This window comes from Mobula birostris, chromosome 9 (genome assembly GCF_030028105.1).
Source record: "Mobula birostris isolate sMobBir1 chromosome 9, sMobBir1.hap1, whole genome shotgun sequence".
Lineage (NCBI taxonomy): Eukaryota > Metazoa > Chordata > Chondrichthyes > Myliobatiformes > Myliobatidae > Mobula > Mobula birostris.
The window spans coordinates 25,857,481-25,881,451 of NC_092378.1; the positions used below are offsets into that span (position 1 = coordinate 25,857,481).

Sequence of the window (23,971 nt, forward strand, 5' to 3'; positions counted from 1 at the left end):
AAAGTGGGAGTGGATCAATCACTCATCCTCAGAACATAGATTCATTCAAACATTCATCAGGGTAGTGTACCAGACCCAGAAGTCTTCAGTTGCTTCATCAAAGAATTTTCTTTTATCATATGTTCAAATATAAGGAAATCCAACAACTGCATAATGTTCAGTCTCATTCACTTCTCCTCTGAAAATGTAGAGCAAGACTTAAACAACATTCAGGGACTGGCTGGAAATTAGCAAGTAAAGCAACTCATATCAGGCAATAATCACATTGGAAAGACCTGTTGTACTTCCTCTACATTGGTGAGACCCGTTGTAAATTGGGGGACTGCCGCACCATTCACCACAATCGGGACTTCCCGGTACCCAAACATTTTAATTCTGATTCCTATTCCGACGTGTTGGTCTGTGGCCTCCTCTTGTGCCAGCCAAGATGAGGCCACCCTCAGAGTGGAGGAGGAACACTTTATATTCAATCTGGGTATCCTCCAACCTAGTTACATGAATATTAATTTCTCCTTCCAGAAAACAAATTCTCTCCCCCTCCCCCATTTCCTCTATTCCCCACTCTGACTTTTTACTTCTTCTCACCTGTCTATTACTTCCCACAGGTCCCCTCCTCCTTCCCTTTCTCCTATGGTCCACTCTCCTCTCCTATCAGATTCCTTCTTCTCCAGCCCTTGACCTTCCCACCTACCTGGCTTCACCTACCACCTTCCAGCTAGCCTCTTACCCTCCTCCCATCTTTTTATTCTTGCATCTTCCCCCTTCCTTCTCACTCCTGAAGAAGGGTCTCAACCGGAAACGCCGACTATCTATTCATTTCCATAGGTGCTGCCTGACCTGCTGAGTTCCTCCAGCACTTTATGTGTGTTGCTTTGGATTTCCAGCATCTGCAGAATTCAATTAATCATTTCTAACTGAAGAGCCTGATCACCTACACTCAGCACTATCATTGCTATGCTCCCACCATCAACACCTTAAGCTCACCATTCACTAGAAGTGCACCTGGACCAGTTCTATAAATACTAAAGCTGCAAAGCTGGTCAGAATTTCAGTATCCTGCAGCAATCTCCAAAAGGCTACCAACTTCCACAAGCTGTGTGATGGAATATGATCTGCTAGCAGAGTGCAGCCTGAGCAGCACTCAAGAAGCTCAGTACCATCCAGTACAAAACAAAATTTAAAAGACATTCCACCACAACTCTAAAAATTAATTACCACCACTACCAGCTCACTCAAGACTTCACTAAGAGCGAAGAACAGAGGAACAGTCTACACTCACTGGGAGGAACTTTGCAAAATCCCACTGAATGGCAACCAGCATTGACTCTATTCTACAGTAACTTATTCCATCAAGGTAGCCACAATGCAACTGGAAGAACAAGACCTTGAGAGTAGATGGCATTCAAAAGGTTCAAAGGTTTGTTTTATTGTCAAAGTATGCATGTAGAAACAACTCTGATATTCGTCTTCTCCAGTTACATGAAATACAGAAAAAAGCCACAGGAGTCATTGAAAGAAAAGACATCAACCCCCTCACCACACGAAAAGGAAAAAAAGAGAGAAAACTTGTAAACCCCAAACCCCCACTCCCTCTCTCACACAAAAGCTAACAGATCGGCTACACGGAAAGCAACAGCTGGAACATCAAAAACCCCAAACCCTCTCCCTGGCAAAAAAAACAGCGACAATAACATCAAACCCCCAACCCCTTCTCTTGTACACAGATCGCCACACAGAAAAACCAACAAGAATATCAAACTCCAAATCCCCAACCACTCACTCTCACAAAAACTAACATATCGCCCACTCAGAACCCCAATCCATGCAATCAGCAACAAGAAAACACAGAAAACTGAAGGAGAATAATATGAACTACAGTCCAATACTCAGATAAATCTTTTGGATAGATCATGAGTTTTGAAAACATTCTTCCGTCAGACTCAAATTCAGTCCTTCCATGAAGAGCGACCGCCACATCACCGACCCGGCGACTAACTCGTCGACCCGTGGCGTCCATGGAGAGCAACCAATGACTTCTACATTCACCTGGATTATTCAATCTCCCTCGACACTTCAAAATAGAATCTCTGGTCTTCTCAACAAGGCAGCTCTCAGTCTTCTCCAAGGACAGCAGAGCACTAGATCATTCAATACAACTTCAAACTGCACGTCACAGGCTCCAACAGTTTCCAAAAGACAATCGAAACAAAAAGAACAAGCAGAAGGTGTAGAAAACATGCTGAAGTTTAATACATGGTTTTAAAAGATGACACCTGCATACCATGCTCCTTCAGTCAACATACTTCATTTCTCTTATGTCTTTTACCTTTGCTTTTCATGAAAGCATGTACTTCATTTCTCTTATGTCTTTTACCTTTGCTTTTCATCTTGAATGTGATTGTAGAACTGTTGGGCCCTGTGATTTGCAGTTTGGAGATTGTTTGGGTGATTTGCTGCTCTGCAGTCTCCGATCTTGTCACCAAGCTTCTTCCTGGAGCAGAGCTAATGTCCAGAAATAACAGGAAAGACTACACTCCAGAACCAAGGTTGTCCTAATCACTGTAGACAATATGCTACATGTCAAAGATACTTATGTTTGCTTGCAATCAGAGGCTAATTTTCAAGCCATTGTTAATGTTTACCGAAGCATGTGGAGGGTCCGTTTGCTCAACTGCTGCAAGACAATGTTTCTTTTCCAAACTGCTTATGCTGCACAACATTGCCCTCCAACAATAAAAAGGTTCACAATAAGCCCTGTTTCAGCAAAGTCTGGAAATCTATCATCACTTTAAATATGCAAGGAAAGTCTTTGGTCACCATAAGATCAGAACCTTGAATCTGCCAAAAAATATTTATGATCTGACAAGCAGAGATACAAGAGACTGCACGTGCTGTAATCCGAACCAACACACAAAAAGCTGTAGGAATTCAGCAGATCATGCAGAATCCATGGAGAGAAATAGATAGTCAACATTTCAGGTTCGGAATCTTGAACCGGTCTCTCTGCCGTACCATATGCTTCTGAGACCAGGACTAACTACTGCAGGCACCTGCAGTTTCTGAAGAATACTCCAAACCAGCTAAAGAATAATCAAAGTAATAACAGCATTAAGTCCCTGCAGACATTCCTAGCTTTGCTGCAATAATTTCATCCCCATAGCTCTGATAGGCAAGGTACATTGTTCTCATGTTTGACACACGCTGGAAATCCAAAACAGATACCTTACTTTATACTTTATTGTCGCCAAACAATTGATACTAGAACGTACAATCACCACAGCGATATGTGATTCTGCGCTTCCCGCTCCTTGGATTACAAATATTAACTATGAAAAACATTAAGAGTAAAAATTAGTAAATATAAAAAATTTAAATTATAAATCATAAATAGAAAATAGAAAAATGGAAAGTAAGGTAGTGTAAGAAAACAGAAAGGCAGGTCCAGATATTTGGAGGGTACGACCCAGATCCGGGTCAGGATCCATTCAGCAGTCTTATCACAGTTGTTCCCAAATCTGGCCATATGAGTCTTCAAGCTCCTGAGCCTTCTCCCGGAGGGAAGAGGGATGAAAAGTGTGTTGACTGGGTGGGTCGTGTCCTTGATTATCCTGGCAGCACTGTTCTGACAGCGAGCGGTGTAAAGTTAGTCCACGGACGGAAGATTGGTTTGTGTGATGTGCTGCACCGTGTCCGCCATTTTCTGCAGCTTCTTTCGGTCTTGGACAGGACAACTTCCATACCAGGTTGTGATGCACCCTAAAAGAATACTTCCTACGGTGCATCTATAAAAATTAGTGAGGGTTTTAGGGGACAGGCCAAACTTCTTTAGCTTTCTCAGGAAGTAAAGGCGCTGGTGGGCCTTCTTGGCAGTGAACTCTGCTTGGTTGGACCAAGTCAGGTCATTTGTGATATTGACCCCGAGGAACTTAAATGTTTTGACCTGTTCCACTGCACCCCACCAATGTAAATTGGGTCGTGCAGTCCACTACTCCCTCTGAAGTCAACAACCAATTTCTTCGTCTTGCTGACATTGAGGGATAGTTGATACTATATATTATACTATACTAAGCTCTGTAAAGGGAAGATATTACCAAGCACACATATACTCAAAGCCTTCTTTAAAATACTCAGCTTTTCCACTGATTCTTAGGAATTCTAGCCCACAACCATTGAAGATGGAGACTAGTATCTGAGAACCACGTGTCCATGTATTGGGTGTACACATAAACCAGTAAGAATAAAGAATACCACCTAACAAAATTATCCATTCCCTTATCCCAGGAGAAATTCCTGCCTCATCTGTGGAAGAGTTTGTAGCTCCCATTAGAGCTTCATTAGTTCTTCACAACCCATAGAAGCAGAGCGGACATAAATTATCTTTGATCATGAGGAACAGCTATAGACGAGAAAAGGGTAGAGTGTCAAAACTGAATCATAGATGATACTGCAATATGAAGGCAAGATAGAAAAAAAAAGTACTGACTATGCCTGGATAGGTAACAGTGTTTTGTGTACACTACTAGATTAGATTAGATTAAATTATGAGAACACACAGTCCTCTTTTATTGTCATTTAGTAATGCATGCATTAAGAAATGATACAATGTTCCTCCAGAATGATATCACAGAAACACAAGACAAACCAAGACTAAAACAACTGACAAAAACCACATAATTATAACATATAGTTACAACAGTGCAAAGCAATACCGTAATTTGATAAAGAATAGACCATTGGCATGGTAAAAAAAAAGTCTCAAAGTCTCTCGAAAGTCCCATCACCTCACGCAGATGGTAGAAGGAAGAGAAACTCTCTTCCTGCCATGAACCTCCAGCGCCGCAAACTTGCCGATGCAGCACCCTGGAAGCACCCGACCACAGCTGACTTTTGAGTCTATCCGAAAACTTCGAGCCTCCAACCAGTCCTCCGACACCGAGCACCAACTCTGCCGAGCGCTTCGACCCCGGCCCCGGCAACAGGCAATAGGCAAAGCCAAGGATTTGGGGCCTTCCCCTCCAGAGATTCTCGATCGCACAGTAGCAACAGCAGCGAAGCGGGCATTTCAGAAGTTTCTCCAGATATTCCTCCGTGCTTCTCACGTCTGTCTCCATCAAACGTGATGGATTTGTTAAGTAGGTGCATGGCCCCTACTTAACAAATACGATATCATTTCGGAGCAGCCACACGCACTGCATTGCACCGCCATCTTCTCCTCCCCTCCTCCCACTAAAGCAGTGGAACTATGGCAAATCCCACTGTGAGGTAGAATGGTTGACAACTATGCAAGACAAATAAATACCACAGCTATATATATAGTTAGACACCATTTGGAGTACTGTATTCAGCTCTGGTCACCTCATTACAGGAAGAATGTGGATAATATAGAGAGAGTGCAGAGGAGAATTACAAGGACGTTGCCTGGATTGGGGAGCATGCCTTATGAGAATAGGTTAAGTGAACTTCGCCTTTTCTCCTTGGAGCAATGGAGGATGAGAGGTGACCTGATAAAGGTGTATAAGATGAGAGGCACAGATTGTGTGGATAGCCAGAGGCTTTTTTCCAGGGCTGAAACAGCTAACACAAAGGGACATAGTTTTATGGTGCTTGGAAAAAGGTACAAAGGGGATGTCAGGGTTAGGTTTTTCACACAGAGTGGTGGGTGCATGGATTGCACTGCCGGTGACAGTGGTAGGGGTGGATACAATAGGGTATTTTAAGAGACTCCTAGATAGGTACACAGAGTTTAGAAAACTAGAGGGCTATGCAGTAGGATAATTCCAGGGAAGGGAAGGAGAAGATGCTGGCATGACACAGTGCGCACGGCCGCTCCGAAATTGTATCGTATTTGTAAGTAGGGGCCATGCACAATCATGATTTGATGGAGACAGACGTGAGAAGCACGGAGGAACATCTGGAGAAACTTCTGAAATGCCTGCTTCGCTGCTGTTGCTACTGTGCGATCGAGAATCTCTGGAGGGAAAGGCCCCAAATCCTCGGCTTTGCCTATTGCCTGTTGCCAGGGCCGGGGTCGAAGCACTCGGCAGAGATGGTGCTCGGTGTCGGAGGGCTGGTCGGAGGCTCGAAGTTTTCGGACGGACTCGAGTCGACTGTGGTCCGGTGCTTCTAGGGTGCTGCATTGGTAAGTTTGCGACGCCGGAAGTTCCTGGCAGGAAGAGAGTTTCTCTTCCTTCTACCGTCTGCGTGAGATGATGGGACTTTCGAGAGACTTTGAGACTTTTTTTTACCGTGCCCATGGTCTGTTCTTTATCAAATTACGGTATTGCTTTGCACTGTTGTAACTATACGTTATAATTATGTGGTTTTTGTCTGTTTTTTTAGTCTTGCTTTGTCTTGTGTTTCTGTGATATCATTCTGGAGGAACACAGTATCATTTCTTAATGCATGCATTACTAAATGACAATAAAAAGAGGACTGCATGTCCTCATAACCTAATCTAAGTTTCTAGAGTAAATTACATGGTCGGCACAACATTGTGGGCTGAAGGGCCTGTAAAGTGCTGTAGATTTCTATGTCCTATAAAGGCACAAAAACTATCACTTTGAGTGAAGGACACAAAGGACACCATTTCAGACAGTCTAGTGTCTCTTAAAATGTTGTTCTGGTTATTAAAGCTAAGTGAAAAATGTCATCACTGAATCATGGCTGAAGGATGGCTGTAGTTGGGAGCTAAGTGTCCGAGGTTACATGTTGTATTGGAGGGAAAGGAAGGTAGGCAGAGAAGGTGGCATGGCTCTGCAGGTAAAGAATGGCATCAAATCAGTAGAGGGAAGTGACATAGGATCGGAAAATGTTGAATCCTTGTGGGTTGAGTTAAGAAACTGCAAGGGTAAAAGGACCCTGATGACAGTTATATAACGGGGCTCCCAACAGTAGCTGGGATGTGGACCACAGATTACAATAGGAAATAGAAAAGGCATCTCAAAAGGGCAATGTTATGATAGTCATGAGAGATTTCAACATACAGGTCCATGGAGAAAATCATGTTGGAAATGGATCTTAAAAGAGTGAGTTTGTTGAACGCCTATAAGATGGCTTTTTAGAGCAGTTTGTCATTGAACCTACTAGGGATCAGCTATACTGGATTGGGTGTTATGTCATGAACTGAAGGTGATTAGAGAGCTTAAGGTAAAAGAATCCTTAGAAGGCAGTGATCACAATATGGTTGAATTCAACTAGAAATTTGATAGGGAGAAAGTAAAGTCTGATGCAGCAGTATTTCAGTGGAGTAAAGGAAATTACAGCAGTATGAGACAGGAGTTGGCCAAAGTAAATTGGAAGGAGATGCTAACACGGATGACAGCAGAGCAGCAGTGACGTGAGTTTCTGGAAAAAATGAAGAAGGTGCAAGATAGATATATTTCAAAAATGAAGAAATACTCAAGTGGCAAAATTATACACCTGTGGCTGAGAAGTGAAGTCAAAGCAAACGTAAAAGCAAAAGAGAGGGCATACAACAAAGCAAAAATTAGCGGAAAGGCAGAGGACTGGGAAGCTTTTAAATACTTACTGAGAGCAACTAAAAGAATCATTAGGAGGGAAAAGATGAAATATGAAAGGAAGCTGGTAAGCAATATCAAATTGGATAGTAAAACCTTTTTCAAGTATGTAAAAATTAAAAGAGAGATGAGAATAGATACAGGACCACTAGAAAATGAGGCTGGACAAATAATAATGGAGGACAAGGAGAAGGCGGATGAACTAAATGAGCACTTTGCATCAGTCTTCACTGTGAAAGACACTAGCAGTGTGCCAGATGTTGAAGGGTGTGAGGGAAGAGAAATAAGTGTAGTTACTATTACTGGGGAGATAGTGCTCAAAAAGCTGAAAGACCTAAGGGACAATAAGTCTTCTGGACCAGATAAACTGCACCCTAGGGTTCTGAAAGAGGTAGCTATAGGGATTGTGGAGGCATTAGTAATGATCTTTCAAAAATCATTGGATTCTGGCATGGTGCCAGAGGACTGGAAAATTGCAAACGTCATCCATTCTTTAAGAAAGGAGGAAGGCCACAGAAAGGAAATTATAGACCAGTTAACCTGACCTCAGTGATTGGGAAGATGTTGGAATCAGTTGTTAAGGATGAGGTTAAGGAGTACTTGGTGACAGAGGACAAGATGGGACAAAGTCAGCATGGTTTCCTTAAGGGAAAATCTTGCCTGAAGAACTTGTTGGAATTCTTGGAGGGGATTACATACAGGATAGATAAAGGGAATGCAGTGGATGTTGTATATTTTGGACTTTCATGAAGGTCCAAATATAAACCTTTGACAAGGTGCCACACGAACTGCTTACCAAGTTAAGAGCTCAAATTATGACAGGGAAGTTACTGGCACGGTTACAGCACTGGCTGATTGGTAGCAGGTTTGTTGCCAAGTTTGCGGATGATATGAATAATGCAGGGTTTCGTAGGGGTCGGTGTTGGGACTGCTTCTTATGCTGTATATCAATGATTTCGATGATGAAATAGATGGCTTTGCTGCAAGATTAGATTAGTGGTAGTGCTGAGAAAACAGGTAAGCTGCAGGAGGACTTAGGCAGATTAGGAGAATGGGCAAGGGAGTGGAAAATGACATACAATGCTGAAAAATGCATGATCATACAATTTGGTAGTAGAAATAAATGTGCAGACTATTCTTTAAACAGGGAGAAAATCCAAAAGTCTGAGATGCAAAGGGACTTGGGAGACCTTGTACAGAACACCCTAAAGGTTAATTTGCAGGTTGAGCTGGTGGTGAAGAAGGTAAATGTAATGTTAGCATTCATTTCAAGAGGTCTAGAATACAAGAGCAGAGATGTGATGCTGAGTCTTTATAAGGCACTGGTGAGGTTGAGTATTGTGAACAGTTTTGGGCTACTCATCTAAGAAAATATGTGCTGGAATTGGAGAGGGTTCAGAGGAGGTTCACAAGGATGATTCCAGGAATTAAAGGGTTATCATATGAGGAACATTTGATGGCTCTGGGTCTGTACTCGCTGGAATTCAGAAGGATGAGGGGGAACCTCAGTGAAACCTTTCAAATGTTGAAAGGCCTAAACAAGGTAGACATGGAAAGGATGTTCCCATTATAAGGGAGTCTAGAACAAGACGGCACAGCCTCAGGATAGAGGGGCACCCATTTAAAGCAGAGATGTGGAGAAATCGCTGATTAGACACGGCATCAAAGGTTACGGGAAGAAGGTTAGGGAGTAGGGCTGAGGAGGGGGGGATAAAAGATCAACCATATTTGAATGGCAGAGCAGATTCGATGGGCCAAGTAGCCTAATTCTGCTCCTATGTCTTATGGTTTTAGTATGTCACTCCAGCAAAGCTACTGTCATTCAGGCGTTATGAGTTATCACAAACAGATCAATTTTTGAATAGGCAATGTTTGATTCTTCAGTTTTTGACATAACAGAGACCATACCCACTTTGGCTTCTACCTTTTTCCTTTCCAGCCCTGACGAAGGGTCTCATCCCAAAACGTCAACTCTATGAATGCTGCCTGACTTCCTGTGGCACTTTCTGTGTGTGTTACTCAGGAGATTAAAGATCATCTTTATTTCTGATCCGTGCATAAAAATGTCAAAACTTACAGCGAAATGTGTCATTTTGCATCAACAACCAACACAGTCCGAGGACTGTGCAGGGGACAGCTTGCAAGCTTCTGGCACCAACATAGTAGACCTACAACTCACCAACTCTAACCACATATCTTCTGGAATGTGAGAGAAAACTGGAGCACCTGGAGGAAACCCATGTGGTTACAGGGAGAACATACAAACGACCTACAGATAGTGGCAGGAATCAAACTGTAAAGAAATTGCACGAACCACTGCACTACCATGCCACCCAGCATTTGCAGAATCTCCTGTATTTATGACTGTTATTGTAACTACTTTTCTAAGCAGTGTTATATTTGCAGCAAGATTTTAAATCACACTAGCCACATATGTTCATATGTATTGAAGAGCTTTTTTTCAATTATTTTGCTTGGTAACTTTGCCCATGCACTCAACAACAATGAACTAGCAGAAATTTAGTCACCTTTAATCCATCCAAACCTGGCTATTCCATCAATTTTAAATGTTTAAGTGTTTATAATAGGAGGGGATTTACTATTTCAACATATTTCAACATTAAGAAATGGATCTTAGAAATTTTTGTTGAAACCCCTCCACGAGAATTAGAATTTACATTGTTGACAGTGTCCTTCCTTGACTTCATCACAAACTGATTCTAGCTACATGGCAAGTACTTTAAAAAATTGCTCTTTCAAAATGACAAATAATCTAGTTAAGATAAAATATTTTATAACTTCAAACTTTATGTTCATGAGAAATTATGTGGAAAAAATGGACTCAGCTTGGATTAAATATTTTATGCTCATTAAAGTTGCTGAATCTCCCCTCTTCATTTTTTTTAATGTTTTGCAAAAATTATCTATATTTTAAAGCTTAGCATCTTGTGAATTGTACACTCAGTGGCCACTTGATTAAGTACAAGAGTGGAGCTGGTACAGTCTTCTGCTGCTGCAGCACATCCACTTTGACGTTTGACATGTTGTGCATTCAGAGATGCTCTTCTGCAAATCACTGCTGTAATGCATGGTTATTTCATTTACTGACAGTTTGAACCAGTCTGGCCATTCTCCTCTGACTTCTCTCAATCTTAAAAAAAGCATTTTTATCCACAGAACTGCAGCTCACTGGATGATTTTTGTTTTAAGCACCATTCTCTGCAAACTCTAGAGTCTTGAGAGTGAAAATCCCAGATCAGCAGTTTCTGAGATACTCAATCCACCCTATTTAGAACCACTAACACTGGACAACAAATATTTTCGAAAGTGCTGCTTCCTCAGATTTTTTTGTGGTTTATGATAGACTGCTTGAAGCTGAACCCAAATATAATTTCAGACTACTTGTATTGTGTAGGAATTTGGAAATACTAGAAATTAACTTTTATTGAATATAATCCATTTAATTACATAACGATGCTAATCCTTTGCAATAGTTCTACAAAACTAAAAATGTTTTGTTAATGATTTTCATTTGTAATCAGTGCCTGAGGCTTCTCACTCAAGTGTCCTACAATAATCAGCCAGCATTGACAGATTCCATTTGCCCTGACACCGCTTCTCCATGACTGCAAAGTCCTGGTGAAACCTTTCACCATGCTCGTCACTGACAGCACCAAGATTTGCAGGGGAGAAGTCTAAATGGAAATGCAGAAAATGAATATTTAATGGCATGGTGTGCTCTTCATGGTCTTGTAACTTGAAGCATGTTGTCAACCAGCTACACATAGTTCAGTACTCTGTCGTTGCTAAGAAAATCTTCAACAACATATTTTGAATGCTTTCCATGCAATTTTCTCCAGTCCCACTAGAAGTTCTTGGAATTGCCTGTCATTAATGACCTATTTTATTTGTGGACCAACAAAAATGTCATCTTTAATCTTGGCATCAGTTATTCTGGAAAACATCTGTCTCAAATTTCAAAATCCTTCATGGAAATGTTTGTGCCTGGTGACTGCAAATTCCATCCTTGCAGTCTTGAATTCAGAAATTCTGCTTTTGCCTTTGACAAACCCAAGACTCTGACCAGGCCATTTAAGTCAGAATGAGTTATCAGATGAGGCAAGACTCTGACCAGGCCATTTAAGTCAGAATGAGTTATCAGATGAGGCTTACTCAACATTGACAACTCTGTATGAGTTTTCCATTCTTGGCTCATGCATCATGGCATCTTCCTCAGCCTCCTCTAGACTCCTTGTCTCTGGTGGCTTTGGTACTGGAAGACTCTTGTCATGCGGCACAGGTCTCATGGCTGAGGGGAGATTGGGGTATTCAAATGAGTTCTTGCTTTTAGCAGAGAAACCCAGACATCCCACCTCTCCCGGAACTTCCGGGAGTCTCCCACATATTGATAGCAGCTCCCTGACGCCTGTGAGTTATATACAATATCCCGGAAATTGATTTTTTTTGGGGGGGGAGGAGGAGGGCAGCCTGATTGGTCTCACATTGTGCTAAGTAGACCTATCAGTTTTCTCTGTGGGCGGGCTTTAGAGTTGACCCCTCTCTCTCTTTCATTGTTCATCAGTTCAGTGTCGTGTCCTGCAGCGCCATGGCAGAGTGTTCCAAAAAAAGAAAATATAAAACGTACTTCACTGCAGACTACACTGAAATGTACCCCTGCCTAATAGGGATCAAAAATAATGACAGTGTTGCTCACTGCACTGTTTGCAACAGTGACTTTCCTATTGCCCATGGTGGGTTAAATGACTGTAAAAGACATGTTGAGGTGAGTCCTGGATTAGGTCTCAACTAACCTTGAAAGACTGATGCCAAAATACAAAAGTTTGCCAGTTGATGAGTTCTGGGGGAAGCTGTCCAAAGTAAAATCTGTGAGCACAGGGCAGTTGAGATTCAGAGAGATCTGCCAGTTGATGAAGCTGCTTTTGGTGCTGCCAAATTCTAATTGTGATGTAGAAAGGGCATTCAGCATGGTGCGTCACATTAAGACAGAATTCAGAAGTCAGCTGTCTCACAAAACACTTGTGAATCTGATGTCTTGCAAAATTAACAAATTCATTGACACAGACTGCTCTGAGGTTGAGACTTACGGTTGAGACCTCCCTGAAATGAGTTTTTGCAGGGTTGGTTGTCTGGACCCAGACACACTGGTCAAAGAGAAGTAGCAGTATGTCACATGATCCGTCTGCTCCGCCATATCATCAGGACAGCAAATGGCATTGACGTCTGAGTACCTCTGAGCCAAGCTCTAAGATCGACAGCCCATGCTGCACAACAAATGTGAGTAGCCCAAGCTTTGTCACCAATTTTACACCCAAAGTACAGCCCATAGCACCAGCAGTGAGGACTAAGGTATGGACAAGGGAAGCACAGGAGCGCCAACAGGACTGCTTTGAATCGGTGGACTGGACTGTATTCAGGGGTTCATCTTCAAACTTGGGTAAGTATGCTGCAGTTGCTACTGACTTCATTAAAACCTGTGTGGATGAATGTGTGCCTACAAGGACTTACAGTACATTCCCAAACCAAAAGCCATGGATGAACCAGGAGGTACGTTGTTTGCTGAAGGCTAGATCTGTGGCATTCAAGTCTGACAACCCAGGCTTGTACCAGAAAACCAGGTATGATTTGCAGAGGGCTATTTCAAGGGCGAAGAGACAATTTCGAATGAGGTTGGAGGTGACATCGGATGTACAACAACTCTGGCAAGGTTTGCAAGACATTACTTCCTACAAAGCAAAACCCAATAGCATGAATGGCAGCGATGCTTCACTAGATGAACTCAATGCCTTCTATGCCCACATTGAAAGGGAGAATATAATTACAGCTGTGAAGATCCCTGCTGCGCCTGATGACCCTGTAATCTCTGTCTCAGAGGCCGATGTTAGGCTGTCTTCTGCCTTGCAAGGCAGAAGGTCCCAATGGAGTACCTGGTAAGACTGCGAAAACCTACGCCAACCAACTGGCAGGAGTATTCAAGGACATTTTCAATCTGTCACTGCTACAGGCAGAAGTTCCTACTTGCTACGAAAAGGCAACAATTATACCAGTGCCTAAGAAGAATAATGTGAGCTGCCTTAATGACTATCACCTGGTAGCACTCACGTCTAGAGTGATGAAATGTTTTGAGAGGTTGGTCATGACTAGACTGAACTACTGCCTCAGCAAGGACTTGGACCTATTGCAATTTGCCTATCACCACAATAGGTCAACAGCAAATGCAGTCTCAGTGGCTCTTCACATGGCTGTAGACCACCTGGACAACACAAACACTATGTTAGAATGCTGTTCATCGACTATAGCTCAGCATTTATTACCATCATTCCCACAATCCTGATTGAGAAGTTGCAGAACCTGGGCCTCTGTACCTCCTTCTGCAATTGGATCCTCAACTTCCTAACCAGAAGACCACAATCTGTGCAGATTGGTGATAACATCTCCTCCTCGCTGACGATCAACACTGGTGCACCTCAGGGGTGTGTACTTAGCCCACTGTCTGACTCTCTATACACCCATGACTGTGTGGCAAGGCATAGCTCAAATAAATTTGCGGGTGATACAACCATTGTTGGTAGAATCTCAGATGGTGACAAGAGGGTGTACAGGAGCGAGATCGGCCAACTAGTGGAGTGATGTCGCAGCAACGACCTTGCATTCAATGTCAGTAAGGCGAAAGAGCTGATTATGGACTTCAGGAAGGGTAAGACGAAGGAACACATACCAATCCTTATAGAGGATCAGAAGTGAAGAGAGTTCCTGGGTGTCAAGATCTCTGAGGATCTAACCTGGTCCCAACATATTGATGCAGTTATAAAAAAGGCAAGGCAGTGGCTATACTTCAATTAGGAGTCTGAAGAGATTCGGTATGTCAACAAATACACTCAAAAACTTCTAGAGATGTACCATGGCAAGCATTCTGACAGGCTGCATCACCGTCTGGTATGGAGGGGCTACTGCATAGGACTGAAAGAGGGTTGTAAATTTAGTCAGCTCCATCTTGGGTACTAGCTTACAAGGTACCGTAGACAACTTAAAGGGGCAGTGTCTCAGAAAGGCAGTGTCCATTATTAAGGACCTCCAGTCCCCAGGGCATGCCCTTTTCTCACTGTTACCATCTGAGGTAGGAGGTACAGAAGCCTGAAGGCACACATTCAGCAATTCAGGAACAGCTTCTTCCCCTCTGCCACCCAATTCCTAAATGGATATTGACCCCTTGGACACTACTTTTAATATATATTATTCCTGTTTTTTTGTATGATTTTTAATCTATTCAATATATATACTGTAATTGAATTATTTATTTATTTATTACTATTACTTTGTTTTTTCTTCTATAATATGTATTGCATTGAACTGCTGCTGCTAAGATAACAAATTTTACAACACATTCCAGTGATAATAAACCTGATTCTGAAAGTAAATAAATTAGCATAAAATTAATTTTATTTAAACTTTCATTTATTGACAATTGCAGTTAATGCAGTCTTGTGTTACAGAAGATCATTGTACATGTTTTTAGGACACAACATCCCTGCCTCTCGTAACACCTGGGCCACCTGCACTGCACTGAATATTCATCTTCCTATTAATGAATGTGAAAAGATGTTGAAAGCATTCAAAGGTTATTAAAATGATAACTGAATGGGCAGATTACCTAATGAAAAATTATGGCGGTAAAGGTGCGTAACAAGAATCGGCTGAAACAGATAGCAGACTACAGAAAGAGCGCTCACTCTTCATAAACGTGGTCCTCAGGTGCAAGATGCTTTCAGTTTCTGTAATTGGCAAAGGTGTGGCCCATACACCATTCCTCCATCATAATAATTACTCAAGCCATCTTCCATTTCATCTGCCAATTAAAATGAATGTTTCCAACAGGTTGCAAAACACAATATTCCAGACAGCAGGGAGAAATGCCTTAGTTGCCCTTGCCCTAGCAACCATATTTGTGTGTGGGTTCATCATGCTGTGTACAGACCTGAAATGCACAATCAACAAATGTCACTACATGCAAAGGTTCTGCCTTAGCTCAGAGTTGTGAAAGACGGGCCTGGCCTCGTTACTGCGTTAAGTTCCATTCTGTTGGTTACTGCCACACTACCTGTCCCTCAGAGAAACACACACAAAATGCTGGAAGAACTCAGCAGGCCAGGCAGCATCTATGGAAAAAGAGTAAACAGTCGACGATTCAGGCCAAGACCCTTCATCAGGACTGGAAGGGAAGAGGAGATCAGTCTTCTGAAGTCAGACTACAGACCCCAAAAAGTGTAGTAAGGATGTGGTCTACAAATGCCAACTAAAGGTAGAAAATGCATGCCAAAAGGGCAATGTCACAATAGTCATGGAGGATTTCAACATGCAGGTAGATTTGGGATCTGGCGCCTATCTGATTTTCCCCAGAAGGGGATTTTCTAGAATGCCTACAAGCTGGCTTTTTATAACAGCTTATGACTGAGCCCACTAAGGGATCAGCTATTCTGAATTTGGGTGTTATGCAATGAACCAGAATTGATTAGAGAGCTTAAGGTAAAAGAATCTTTAGAGGCAAGTAATCGTAATTCACCATGGAATTTGAGAAGGAGAAGATAAAGTCAGTATTACAGCGGAGTAAAGGGAATTACAGAGGCATGAGAGGAGTTGGCCAAAACTGACTGGAAAAGAACACTGGCAGGGATGATGGCAGAGCACAATGGCTGAAATTTCTGGAAGCAATTCGGTAGGCAGAGGATAATTACAGCACAAAACGGAAAAAGTATTCCAAAGGCAAGATGACACAACCATGGCTAACAAGAAAAGTCAAAGCCAACATAAAAGCCAAAGAGAGGGCATACAACAGAGCAAAAATTAATGGAAAGTAAGACGATTAGGAAGCTTTTAAAAGCCAACAGAAGGCAACTAAAAAAGTCATTAAGGTAAAGATGGAATATGAAAGTAAACTAGACAGTAATATTAAAGAGGATATCAAAGGTTTCTTCAGGTACATAAAGTGTAAAAGAGAGGTGAGAGTGGATACTGGACCACCAGAAAATAATGCTGGAGAGGTAGTAATGGGGGACAAGGAAATAGCAGATGAATTGGTAAGTATTTTGCATCAGTCTTCACTGTGGAAGCAGAATGGTGCAAGTTCCAGAGTGTCAAAGGTCATAAGTATGTGAAGTTGCCATTGCTAGAGAAAAGGTTCTTGGGATACTGAAAGCTCTGAAAGTAGGTAGGTCACCTAGACCAGATGGTGTATACCCCAGGGTTCTTAAAGAGGAGGCTAAATAGATTGTGGAGGCATTAGAAATGATGTTTCAAGAATTAGATTCTGGAATGGTTCCGGAAGACTTGAATATTGGAAAAGTCACTCCACTCTTTAAGAAGGGAAGAGAGGCAAAAGAAAGGAAATTATAGACCAGTTAGTCTGACCTCCGCGATTGGGAAGATGTCAGGAGTTGACGGTTAAGGATGTGGTTTCGGGGTACTTGAAAGCACATGGCAAAATAGACCAAAATCAGCATGGTTTCCTTAAGGGAAAATCTTGCCTGACAAACCTGTTGAAATTCTTTGAATAAATAATCAGCAGGGTGTTGTGTATTTAGATTTTCAGAAGGCCTTTGACAAGGTGCAACACACAAGGCTGCTTAACAAGTTAAAAGCCAATGGTATTACAGGAAGGATACCAGCATGGATAAAGCATTGGCTGATTGGCAGGAAGCAAAGAATGGAAATAAAGAGAATCTTTTCTGGTTGGCTACCATTACTAGTGGTGTTCCACAGTGGTCTGTATTGGGACCACTTCTTTTTACATTATATGTGAATGTCTTGGATGATATAATTCATGGCCTTGTTTGCAGACGATACGAAGATAGGTGGAAGGCCAGGTAGTTTTGAGGAAGTAGAAAATCTACAGAAGGACTTAGATTAGGAGAATGGGCAAAGAAGTGTCAAATGGAATACAGTGTCAGGAAGTGTATGGTCATGTGCTTTGGTAGAAGAAATAAAAGGGTAGACTATTTTCTAAATGGAGAAAAAAATTCAAAAATTTGAGGTGCAAAGGGACCAGGGAGTCCCTGTGCAGGATTCCCTAAAGGTTCATTTGCACATTGACTCCGTGGTGAGGAAGGCAAATACGCTATTAGCATTTATTTCAAGAGGACGAGAATATAAAGGCAAGGATGTAATGTTGAGGCTTTATAGGTGTCTTCACGAAGTATTGAGAGTAGTTTTGGGCCCCTCATCTTAGAAAGGATGTGCTGAAACTGGAGGGGGTTCAAAGGATTGAACAGCTTGTCATATGAAGAGTGTGCAATGGCTCTGGGCCTGTATTCACCAGAATCTCACTGAAACCTATCGAATGCTAAAAGGGCTGAAGGGCCTGTATTGTGCTGTAGGTTTACTATGTTTCTATGAAACATCCACTCCATATCCACTAATAGGCCTTTCAATATTCGATAGGTTTCAATGAGATTCCCACCCCCCTACTCTTCTTAACTCCAGCGAACCATCAAACCCTCCTCAGCCGTCCACCCTTTCATTCCACGAAATCATTCTAGTGAGCCTCCTCTGGAGCCTCTGCAATGCGAGCACGTATTTTCTTATATAAGGGGCCCAAAATGCTCACAATATTCCAAGTGTGGTCTAACCAATACCTTATGAAACCTCAGCATATTCTAGTCCTCCTGAAATGAATGCTAAAATTGCACTTGCCTTCTTTTACCACCAACTCAAGCTTCAAATTAACCTGATAGCAATATTAGCTTTACGCCACAGGTACCGCTTAAAAAAAAACATGTCCCTGCTTATAAAGACTTTGCAAAGCATCACTTAGATGATACTGCAAAGATGTGGAAGAAGGTCTTGTGACCGGATGAGACTAAAGTGGAACTTTTTGGCCTCAATTCTAAGCAGTACATGTAACATAAATCTAATACTGCACATCAGACAGGTAACATCTTTCCCCTACTGTAAAGTACACTGGAGCTAACATCATGCTGTGGGGATGCTCTTCAGCAGCAGGTCTGGAAATCTGGTCAGGATTGATGGGAAGATGAATGGTGCTAAGTACAGAGAGATCCTGGATAAAAATCTGCTAGCCTCTGCCAGTAAGCTTAAACTAGGGAGGAAATTTATCTTTCAGCAGGACTATGACCCAAAGCACACTGCCAGAGCAACCATGGAGTGGCTTCAAATGAAGAAAATTGATGTCCTTGGGTCACCCATTCAGAGCCCTGACCTTAACCGATCAAGCATCTCTGGCAAGACCTTAAGATTGCTGTTCACCATCATTTCCCAACTAACCTGGCACAGCTTGAGCAATTTTGCAAAGAGGGGCAAGTCTTGCTCCATCGAATGGTGCAAAGCTAATAGAGACTTATCCAAAAAGACTGCTGGCTGTAATAGCTGCAAGAGGTGGTTCAACTAAGTAGTGAGCAGAGATGAATACTTTTGAACTGCTGACATTTAAGTTTTTGAACTTCCAGTTTTTCATGCTTTACAATGTTTCCTGTTTTTTGAGCTCAACTGGGAAAAAGGAGCTTGTGATTCACGTATAAAAATTCTCAGTTAAATTGATCAAAATCTCTAGCTGTAATACTCATTCATGGGAACAAACGGTTGAGGACTGAATATTTTTTCAAGGCATCTGCCACTTCTTTGTCCATTCTCCCAGTCATCATAGCCCTTCTGCAGATTCCCTGCTTCTGCAACCTGCCTTTGTATAGTCTGCGAACTTGGCCACAAAGTCATCAATTCCATCATCCAAATCTTTGATATACTGTATAATGTTAAAAGAATTCCCAATACCAACCCCTGCTGAACACCCTTAGTCACCAGCAGCCAACCAGAATAGGCCTGGTTTATTCCCACTCTTTGCCTCTTGCCAGTCAGCCAATCTTCTATCCATGCTCATACCTTTCCTGTAGTACCATGGGCATTTATCTTAAGCTGCCTCATGTGTGGCACTTTGTCAAAGGCCTTCTGAAAATTAAACAACATCCACTGACTCTCCTTTTTCCATCTTGCTGTTATTTCCTCAAAGATTTTCAACAGATTTGTCAGGCAACATTTTCCCTTAAGGAAACAATCCTGACTTTGGCCTACAACCCTGGGGTGTAGACCATTTGGTCCAGGTCATTTATCTACCTTCACACCCTTCAATTTTCCAAGCACCTTCTCTCTAGTAATGGCAACTTCATTCACTTCTGCTCCACAACACTCTTGAATTTCCAGCATACTATTAGAGTCTCCCACAGAGAAGACCAATGCAAAATACTTAATCAGTTCATCCGCCATTTCCTTGTCCTCCATTACCTCCACTCCAGCATCATTTTTCAGTGGTCTCATATCTACTATCGCCACTCTTTTACTCTTTATACATCTTAGAAAACTTTTGGCATCCTCTTTAATATTATTGCCTAGCTTACCTTTGTATTTCATCTTTTCCCTTCATGACTTTTTTAGTTGCCTTCTGTTGGTTTTTAAAAGCTTCTCAATCCTCCCACTTCCCACACATTTTTGCTCTATTATGTGTCCTCTCTTTGGGTTTTATGTTGGCTTTGATTCCCTTGTCAGCCACAGCTGTGTCATCCTGCCTTTAGAATACTACTACTTTGGGATGTATCTATCCTGTGCCTTCTGAATTGCCCCCAGAAACTCCAGCCATTGCTGCTCTGCCATCATCCCTGCTAGCATCCTCTTCCAATCAACTTTGGCCAGCTTCTCTCTCAAACCTCTGTAATTCCCTTTACTTCACTCTCAAACTGCATGGTGAATTCTATCACACTATGAACACTGTCCCATAAGGGGGTTCTTTACCTTACGTTAAGCACTCTGATCAATTTCGGTTCATTGAACAACACCCAATCCAGAATAGCTAATCCCTAGTGGGCTCAACCACACTAAAAACGCCATCTTGTTGGCATTCTACAAATTCCTCCTCTTGGGCTCCGGCATCAACTTGATTTTCCCAATCTACCTACACAATGAAATCCCCTATGACTATCATAATATTGCTCTTTTGATACGCATTTTCTATACCCTATTGTAATTTGTAGCCTACATCTTTGCTACTGTTCAAAGGTCTGGAAAAAACTCCCATCAGGGAATTTTTGCCCTTGCAGTCTTTTAGCTCTACCCACAACAATTCTACATGTTCTGATCCTATGTCACGTCTCTCTTAAGGATTAGATTTCATCTTTTACCAAGAGAGCCCCAACCCATCCCCTCTGTGGGTTCTATGTTTTGATTCTATGTGTCTCCTTGAATGTTAAGCTCCCAGCTATGATCTTCCTTCAGCCACAACTCAGTGATGCTGCCACATCATACATGCCAATCTCTAACTGTGCTACAAGTTAATCTACCTTATTCCATATATTGCTTGCATTTAAATATATCACCTTCAGTCCTGTATTTGTCACCTTTTTTGATTTTGCCCCCATGTTACACTTCAACTCATCCCACTGTCTGCAATTTTGCCCAATCATCTGCCTGCCTTTCCTCACAGTCCCTCTACACAATGCATTGACTTGTACACCAAATGACCCCATCCTCAGCTCTATCACTCTGGTACCCATTCCCCTGCCAAATTAGTTTAAGCCTTCCTCAACAGTTCTAGCAAACCTACCCACAAGAATATAGGTTCCCCTCAGCTTCAGGTGTAACCAGTCCTTTTTGTGCAGGTCATACCTTCCCCATAAGAGATCCCAATGATCCCTAAATTTGAAACCCTGCCCCTTGCACCACTTTCTCATCTGTATTATCATCCTATTCCTGCCGTGATTGACACGTGGTACAGGGAGTAATACCTTGGAGGTCCTCTTCTTCAGTCTCTTCCCTAATTCCCTATACTCACTGTGCAGGACCTCTTCCCACTTTCTACCCATGGCACTGGTACCAACATACACCACAACCTCCGGCTGCTCGCCCTCCCTCTTGAGAAATTTCTGCAGCCACTCTGAGACTTTCTGGACCCTCGTATCAGAGAGGCAACACAACATCCTGGTATCTCTTTTGCAGCCAGAGAATCTCCTGTCTGTCCTTCTAACTACTGAGTCTCCTCTCACTGTAGCTCTGACTGACTTTACCCTTTCCTGCTGAGTATCAGAGCAAGCCACAGTGCTACTGGCTTGGAGGCTGCTGCTGTCTCTTCGTAGGTCATTCTCCACCCCAACCCCCACAGCAGTGTCCTAAAGAGGAAACTTGTTGCTGAAGGAAATGGCTACAGGGAAACCCTGCACTGACTGCTTACTTCCCTTACTTCCCCTGGTGGTCACCCATCTATTCTTTGAAGCTTGCACTTTGGATATGACCACCTCAGTAAAAATCTCATCATGGTGCTTTCAGCCTCCCAGATGGTCCTGAGAACATTCAGATCCAGCTCCCATTCTTTGCAAAAATGTCTGAAAAAAGATGCAACCGTCTCTGTTGCTGATGCTTTTTTGCTGGTATGGGGTGGGGGCATTGCCTTGCTGCTGCTTGTGCATGGGAGGGGGAAGCTGGGGGGGGCTTTCGTGTACTAACATTTAACTGTCATTCATTCTTTGGGGCACTCCTGTTTTTGTGGATGTTTGCGAAGAAAAAGCACCTCAGGATGTATATTGTATACATTTTTCTGTCATTAAATGTACTTATTGAATCTGATGTGGTTCATCCCAAGCAGTTAAATAATAGGAGGCTTTCTGACCAATAGGTCAGATTAATACCAAAGCAAACATCATGTTACTGACAGATCAACAACTCTGTGAAAGAAGCTCTTTGGTCTGCCTAAAGCTTCTTGGTCTTCCAGTACAACAAGATTCTGTGAGGGAATGCTGTCATTTGGCCCAGACCAGGCTGCAGGAGTGCATGCTAGGAAAGCACTGAAGCTTGCTGCAGCTAACGCAGAGGCTTTGTGGCGAAGGATTACATTCAAAATGCAAATACACAAGACATTGAGAGGGTGAGTCTTGTGTGAATACCTCTCAAATTCTAAGATTGAATTGGCCAAGAAGGCCATGTGTGCAATCATGTTCTGTATACAGAATATGATAACTTTACAAATGAATAGGATCTATAATACTGAATGTAGGCAGAATGACACCAGGACTGCAAAAAGAAATTCATGCAGAGCTTTCTTGGTATTTCTTCTATATACTTCATGGATAAGTTTCATTTTTGAAATATATTTTTAAAAAACACTGGATAGACTAGGTTTGTATCTACAGGAATTTAGAAGAGGAAGAGAATGTAGCTGAAACATAGAAGATCCAGGGCAGTCTTGACTGATTGGACATGGGAAGAATGTTTCCTTCTGAAGGAGAGTTAGAACCAGTTATCTGTTTAAAAATAAGGAGTCATCTTTTTAAGGCAGAGATAAGGTAAATGTTTTCTCTCAAAAAGTCAAGAGTCTTTGGAACTCTCTTCCTCAAAGGGATGACCTTATGAAGGCTTTTAAAATTATGGGGCATATAGTTGTAGTCACAGTCTTTTTTCCCCCAAGCGAAGGAGTCTAAAACCAGAGGTCATGGGTTTAAGGTGAGAGAGAAGTTTTTAAAAAAATCCAAGGAGCAAGTTTTTCCACACAGAACTCTCAAAGGAGCTGGTGGAACCAGATTACAGTGTTTAAGGAATTTGGGTAGAAACCTGGATAAGAAAAGAGTAAAGGGACACAGGGCTAATGCAGGATTAGCATAGACAAGCATCGTTGTTAGCATGGACAAACTGGGCAAAAAGACCTATTTCTGTGCTGTACAGTTCTATGATTCTAATTAATGACTCCAAAGCATATAGCCACATTAGACTCTCTAGGTTATTTTGTACTCAGCATTAAAATAAGCTTTAAAACTCATCAGATATGGTTCAACCTATAGAGTGACCAGCAAACATCCCAAAAATAATTGTGGATACAAGTAATTGAGTTAATATGCCTCAATCTTATTTCCTTCAACATATAGAATGTTAGTGTACCAAAGTAAGGTTTTTGACTAATGTCCAACTACTTTTATGTGCAATGAAACCACTACTTTCTCTAAATCCCAACTTCTCTTTGGAAGAAGCAATGACCTCCATCATTCCCTGTGGCAAAGTGTTCCTGGTCCAAGAGATATCTTAGCTTCCATAAATACAATTTACTAAACCAACACCAGCAATTGAACTTTTCATCATCGTACAGAGGTTGTCATGAGCCTGTCAAGCTTCTTTCCCGTGAAAACTATACATTATATATCTCCAACCCTGCTAGACAACTTGGCAATTCGAAGCTACGATCAACCAGGTGTACTTTTGGAGGTTGTAGATGCTGTAGTGCAGAATAATGTCTTATTGGAGTGGCCCAATAATTGTTATAACCCGTGCTTTTAGGATTCGATTACATTTTAATCAGTCCTCTAGAAAACAGAGCGAGCTGTATAAACTAAACATTCACCCGCATTGTTATTTCTAATACTCGGCATTGGAGACAGAAGGAAATAAGGCTGAAAATA

The 23,971-nt window shown here is 42.0% G+C and overlaps 1 protein-coding gene across 1 annotated transcript in view; it reads right to left on the reverse strand.

The window, feature by feature from the left end:
- LOC140202593 (coiled-coil domain-containing protein 91-like) overlaps nt 1–23,971 on the reverse strand; it is a 194,453-nt gene that overhangs the window by 170,082 nt on the left and 400 nt on the right. The gene's annotated exons all lie outside the window — the stretch shown is intronic.